We start from the raw sequence: 6,380 nt of genomic DNA, 5'->3' as shown, positions 1-6,380 counted from the left end.
GATGTACTGACCCTTTTAGTAGCATCTTCCAGATTGCTTTGATAGACTGTTCTCAGACATGGCTACAATTATTCCTCTCCCTTTGCAATGTGACTTTGTAGCTCTTCCCATCAAGAGGCGGAGCCTATTTCCCTTCCCCTTGACTCTAGGCTGAGCTTGTAACTTGCTTTGACCAACAGAATGTGAAAGAGGTGACATCATGCCTGTTCTGAGCCCTGGTCTCCAGAGGCTGTGCCCACCTGCAGGCTCTTTTGGGACTCTGCTGAGCCACCATGTGAACAAGCCCAGCAGCCCGTGGGGCCAAATCCAGAAGCAGAGCTGGATTTCAGGTGTTTGAGGAAACCCAGCTGAGATCAGCAGAAGTGTAGGTTCACAAATAATTTACGGCTGTTACTTTAAGACACTGAGTTTTGTGTTGCTTTGTCGTATTATCCTAGTTCCATTTCTCTCTGAGGCAGGTTGGAAGGGCTGGTCCCACTCTGACCTTTGGTAGCAACATAAACAGTGACCTGGGACAAGAATTTCTCATAGGAATTTTGCAAGCATGACATATTTCATTTGTTTTGATAATGTGCAAATTATGTCTCTGTGGTGGGTACATACAGATTTTGTGTAATTTGCTTAAGAACTACAGGTAAAGGTCACAATATTTTTATTTCCATTTTTTTCCCCCTCTAAGAGTGAAAAGTCTGAGTTTCAGGTGCTTCAGAAGAAAAATGGTGAGTTTAATTGAGAGTCTCCTGGACCTCCAAACTTTCAAAATGCTCCAGTGGTACTATTCCCATAACATTGGCCAAATTTGGGGCGGGGGGTGGAGGGGGCTTATCTGAAACATTGGGATAACATATTCTGTTTTAATTCTCATAGTTGGTTTCTTTTTATAAGTAGCATTTGCAGGGTACTTTATCCTTTACAGAGCAGTTAATTCTTTACAGAGCATTTGAACCTTGTAACTTTAAGATGTGTATATCCTCACCACCACCGCCACCCCTGGTCCATTTTATACTTGAGAAAACTAAGGCTCAAAGAGATTAAATAATTTGGTGTAATGTATGTTCCCATTATCATCTGACATCAAAACGCTTGCTTTTATCCATGGCTTAATAAATGATTAGTGGTTTGGAATTTGATAGCATGTTACATGTAAGGTATTCAAAGTGTTAATCCCTTCTTTCTTGTATGATATCTATGTCTTTAATTTGAAAAATATTGAGGATGGGATAATTAACTATCAATAAGTCATTTAATTAAAAAAAAAGTATACAAAGATCTACAGTCTTACTTGCAAGCTCAGGTTTCAAGCGTTTATAATCTACTACTAACCTCACTGCTCATGTTGTTGTATTCCTTTCCCCCATTTTATTTGTGAATATTGAAACAGCCAGGAAAGTTGAAAGAGTTTTAAAGTAATACCCATACACTTGCTGCCCAGATTCTATAGTTCATATCTTATAATACTTGCTCTATCATATCCATCTACCTATGCCTATCCATCCACAATCAATTCTTCTGTGTTCACTTTTAACAGGACAGTTTGGTAGCCCAGAGTAAAATGCTGTTAAGAATATTGCTTTGTGAGCAAAGTTTGTCACTTCACCTTGGCACCAGGGTCTACAGACAAAACCACTGATGATCTGAAAGTCAACTTCAAAGGAAGGATGCCAATAAAAGCACCAACTGCAATTAGTTTCAAAGTGACTCACACGGTCTGAATGGAGGCATTGCTTGCCTGCTGATAGGAAGGGTTGGCAAGAATGCAACTCCTGCCTGCTGGCCCAGAGAATGTTCCTTTACTGCAGCTCTAATTCTGAGTCATATTTTGAGCCTTCTTTCTTTATTTTTTTTTCCTCCTGAGACTTCCCTCTCAATAGTGATATAAACAAAAATAAAAGACATGGAAAGGAATCATGGAATCATGGGATATAGAAGGACAGGAGACCACCTTGTGCCTCTGCCAAAGAGCCCAGATGTCCAAGATGAAGGGTAAAGCCCCTTGAGCATAGAAAACTGAAAAATATGTGCAGTGATGGAAGGAAGAGACAAGGCAACTCCAAAAGAGTGATACAGCTAGATATTAGGAGTAAGAGAAGTCAATATGAGCTTTGGAGGACTGGAAAAGAGGCCCTGGAAATACTCTTCTATTGTTTTAAAACCATAATGTCCATGTAGGCCAATAACTGATTTTCTGTCCCCCGGGAACATAGTACTTCATACCTTGTTCCACTCACTTGATACAAGTATTGAACCAAAGGGAAACATTCTTGCCAATGGATTGGGAATTTATGGTGTTGGGAACCCCACGAACTCCAATGTACACTGTTAGCTTTCATAAATTGGGTGGGGGAAATTCTATGGCTGCTTGACTGGCTGCTGGGAGTTTCTCCAGTAAGTAAAACCCCAGTGACTCTTCCTCTCATTGCTAAAACCACAACCACTGTGTTTGGGGATCAGCAGATGTTTACACTATGTTACCACTTAACCAGAGAGCAGTAAAAGGGGAGAAATTAGAGGTGCGGAAAGAGGGAATTTTGGAGGAATTTAGGCAATTGTCTTGCTGTATGAAGAGCAAGGAAAAATTCTGCTCCACCCAAGTCTCTTATTGGCGTAGCACATTATTTTTTAAAAGTAAACTCTACCTCCCATGTGGGGCTCAAACTCACAACCCCGAAATCAAGAGCCAGGCGCACTGGTGTAGTCCATTATTCATGGATTTCGTTAAAAATGCAGCTTGAAAAATGCCGGACAGCTCCAAGTGTTACAGATTAACAGACAAAACAGTCATTGGATGCAGCGGATTTCATGGAGACTGTCTTACAAAGACTTTGTCTTACAAAGATTATTGAAGTAAGACTAAAGATGCATAAGCATTTCAATAACAAGACCATGACTACAGGGGCGATTGCTGCAATGCTGTCTACAATCCTCTATTCAAGTCGCTTCTTTCCATATTATGTTTACAACATCATCGGGGGACTGGATGAAGATGGGAAGGGAGCTGTGTACAGCTTTGACCCAGTAGGGTCCTACCAGAGGGACTCCTTCAAGGCTGGAGGCCTTGCTACAGCCCCTGTTTGACAACCAGGTTGGTTTTAAGAACATGCAGAATGTGGAGCATGTCCCACTGTCCTTGGACAGAGCCACGTGGCTTGTGAAAGATGTCTTCATTTCAGCGGCTGAGAGGGACATGTACACTGGGGACGCACTCAGAATCTGCACTGCGACCAATGAGGGCACCAGGGAGGAGACTGTTCCCCTGAGGAAGGATTGATTTGTGTGCTGTTTTCATTCATAACTGGTTAATTTTGTATCTTGGAACTATTGGACTGATTTGTTTTATTAAATAAAAATTGAAGTAATTATTCTAAGCAAAAAAAAAAAAAAAAAAAAAGAAAGAAAGAAAAAAGAAAAGAAAAAAGGATTGTAGATGTAGGAAAGGATTAAAACATTAAGCCCAGGATGAAAACACTCGTGTCATCCTAACTGGTTATGGAGATGATATAAGGCTATAACCATTGTAGGAGAGGTGAACAAGGGGCTTGCAGGGAACCCATGTTGTGGGAAGCACTGTAGAACCAGAGTGGCTGGAGGAGAATAGCAACTGAGCCACTGGGATGGAAAACTACTTGGAGTAGTTGGGCCATCACAACTGCCATGATATTCCAGACAGATGTCTGGTCTTCCACGAGGCCCGAATCTAGATGCGCCCTTGGTGTTTGCAGCCTTCACAGCTCAAGTCACTGAAAATGGAGACCTGCCCTCATTCTGAGGTGTCCCAGCATTCCAGAAGCTGCATGTGAGAGGAGAAGAATGAGCCACAAAATCTTCAATCACTCCTCCGTGTCCTTCCTGCTAGTGAACATTAGGATCTTAGATATATTAGCAGCAATGTAATTTTTCGTTGATTAAATAAGCCTACGTTTATAAGCAGTGGTTTCTATGAACTGGATTATGTCCCCTCAAATTTCCTATATTGAAGCCCTAACCCCCAGTGTGATTGTATTTGGAGACAGGGTTTTTAGGAGGTAATGAAGGTTAAATGAGGTCATAAGGATGGGGTCCTAATCTGACAGAATTGGTGGCCTTATGAGAAGAGGCAGAGGTAGATGAATTTCTTGCCACCACAGAAAGGCCATGTAAGGACACAGTGAGAAGGTGGCCATTTACAGGCTAGGAAGAGAACATTCATTAGCTCCTGACCAAGGTGTCACCTTAATCTCAGACTTCTCATCTCCAGACTGAGAAAATAAATTTCTGTTAGGTTGTCTAGTCTGTGGTATTTTGTTATGGAAGCCCAAGCTGACTAATACAGGTGGTAATACGACCAAAGTAGGAACACAGTTCTGACTTCTGGTCAAACACACTTTTTGCTCTTCTATCAACCAGCTTTCTTCTATTCTAATTCTTTCTCTATCTCTCTGTCTCTGCCTCTCTCTCCCTCTCTCCCCTCCCCTTCCCTGTCTCTCTCCGCCTTTTCCTTCACCCTTCTCTTTCTCTCCCTCCCTGCCTCCCTCTCTCTCTCCCCTCATCATCTATGTATTATCCAAAATGAGTATTCTATTCTTAGATTCCAGATAACCTAGTGATGATAAAATTTAGCAACATCGAATTTAAAAGGGGCTTCTCAGAGGATCAGGAACCATGAGAATAGGGGAGTTCTATGTGCTGTAATAGTATTCTATGTTTTTCTTTTGTAATAGTTATATTTACCCTTGAAGCTGTTTTGTTGTGGGTTTTTTTTTCAGGCATTTTTTCCCCACCTATTTCATTCATCCCACACCCACCTCCCCTCTGGTAACCATCAATTTGTTCTCTATATTTAAGAGTCTGTTTGTTTCATTTGTATCTTTTTTTTCTTTGTTCATTTGTTTTGTTTCTTAAATTCCACATATAAGTGAATAATACTATATATTGTATTTGTCTTTCTCTGACTGACTTATTTTGGTTAGCATTATACTCTCTAGATCCCTCCATGTTGTTGCAAATGGCAAGATTTCATTCTTTATATGGCTAAGTAATATTCCATTGTACATATAACAACATCTTTAGCCATTCGTCTGTCGATGGACACTCGAGTTGCTTCCACAATGTGGCTATTGTGAATAATACTGCAATAAACATAGGGCTGCAAATATCTTTTCAAATTACTGTTTTCATATTCTTTGTCATCCCTGAAGTGTTGTGTTTTTCCCTAGAACGTAAGTTCCATGAAGACAGAGGCTGCTTATCTCATTCACTACCATATGGTTAGCTTCTAGCAAAAAGAAGTCACTAGGTTTCCCTTTGCAACAATTCTCTCATTTCTGTTCAACAAACATTCATGAAAGCCTTACTCTGAGTGAGGCACTGTGCCCATGGAAGATACTAATAGAACAATGGTTCTCTAAGTGCAAATACTGAGCCAGTATCATCAACATCAACTGGGACCTTGTTAGAAATGCAAATTCTTGGGCCCTATTCCAGGCCTACAGAATCAGAAACTCTCAAGGTGAGCCCTTCCATCTGGGATTTCACAAGCTCTTCAGCTGACTGATGCAGACTTAGGTTTGCAGTAGTGGCTATGCCAATCATTTATTACAATTGCCCACATTCTTCTGTCTAGGTAGAAGGAGTCCATGACACCCAGCACTGAGATATTGTCAAAGCTCTTTGTAGCACAGGGATGCTCAAGCCTGACTGCTCATTAGAATCACCTGGGGCACATCCAAAATACCAAATGCTGGGCTCCTCCCCCAGAGTCTGCTTCAACTGGTTCGGTGTATGGCCTAGGCATTAATGTTTTAAAAGCTCTCCAGGTGAATCGAGTGTGTAGCCAAGGTTGAGAACCATTGAGGGAGTTGGAAGTCTACAAAGGGAATGGGGAATGGAAAGTGAGAATGCTGAAGGAGGCTGAAGTCTTGGGCTGAGTCACAAGAAGCTGCCATATCTGTAGGTCAAAATCTGTCAAATGTTGCCAGTTGTATACGGTTTAACCTACTAGATGTTCTCAACTCCCAAACAAAAGCAGTCATGGCATGTAGCCAACAAAAGGGCCCAGGAAATGGAGAAATCAGAAATTCAATTAGTCTAACTAAAGCACAATCCATTATCTTCACCACTAGAAATAGAACTGCTATTGTGATTTTCGGTTACTTTTCCTCAAGGACTAGGGTCACAGACTTTTCCTGTAAAGGGCCTGGTAATAAATATTTTAGATTTTGCAGGCCATGTGGCCTCCCTTGCCACTGTTCAACTCTGCCACGGTAGTGGGAAATCAGCCACAATGTGCAAACGAAAAGGCGTGGCTATGTTCTTGTATGTATTAAAACAGGCAGTGGGCCAGATTTGGCCAGGGGTCATAATTTGCCACCCCTGCTCTATGATATGGATTTTTAGTAAGAGTG

At 41.4% G+C, this 6,380-nt stretch overlaps 1 pseudogene; it reads left to right on the top strand.

Annotated features, from left to right (window-relative positions):
* The first annotated feature begins 1,222 nt into the window (after nucleotides 1-1,222).
* Nucleotides 1,223-3,330, top strand: LOC122220405 (annotated as a pseudogene).
* Nucleotides 3,331-6,380: the final 3,050 nt, after the last annotated feature.

Source organism: Panthera leo, chromosome B2, assembly GCF_018350215.1.
Source record: "Panthera leo isolate Ple1 chromosome B2, P.leo_Ple1_pat1.1, whole genome shotgun sequence".
In the NCBI taxonomy this organism is placed as follows: domain Eukaryota; kingdom Metazoa; phylum Chordata; class Mammalia; order Carnivora; family Felidae; genus Panthera; species Panthera leo.
The sequence above is the reverse complement of the archived record's forward strand: the minus strand, read 5'-3'. Positions and strand labels throughout refer to the sequence as shown.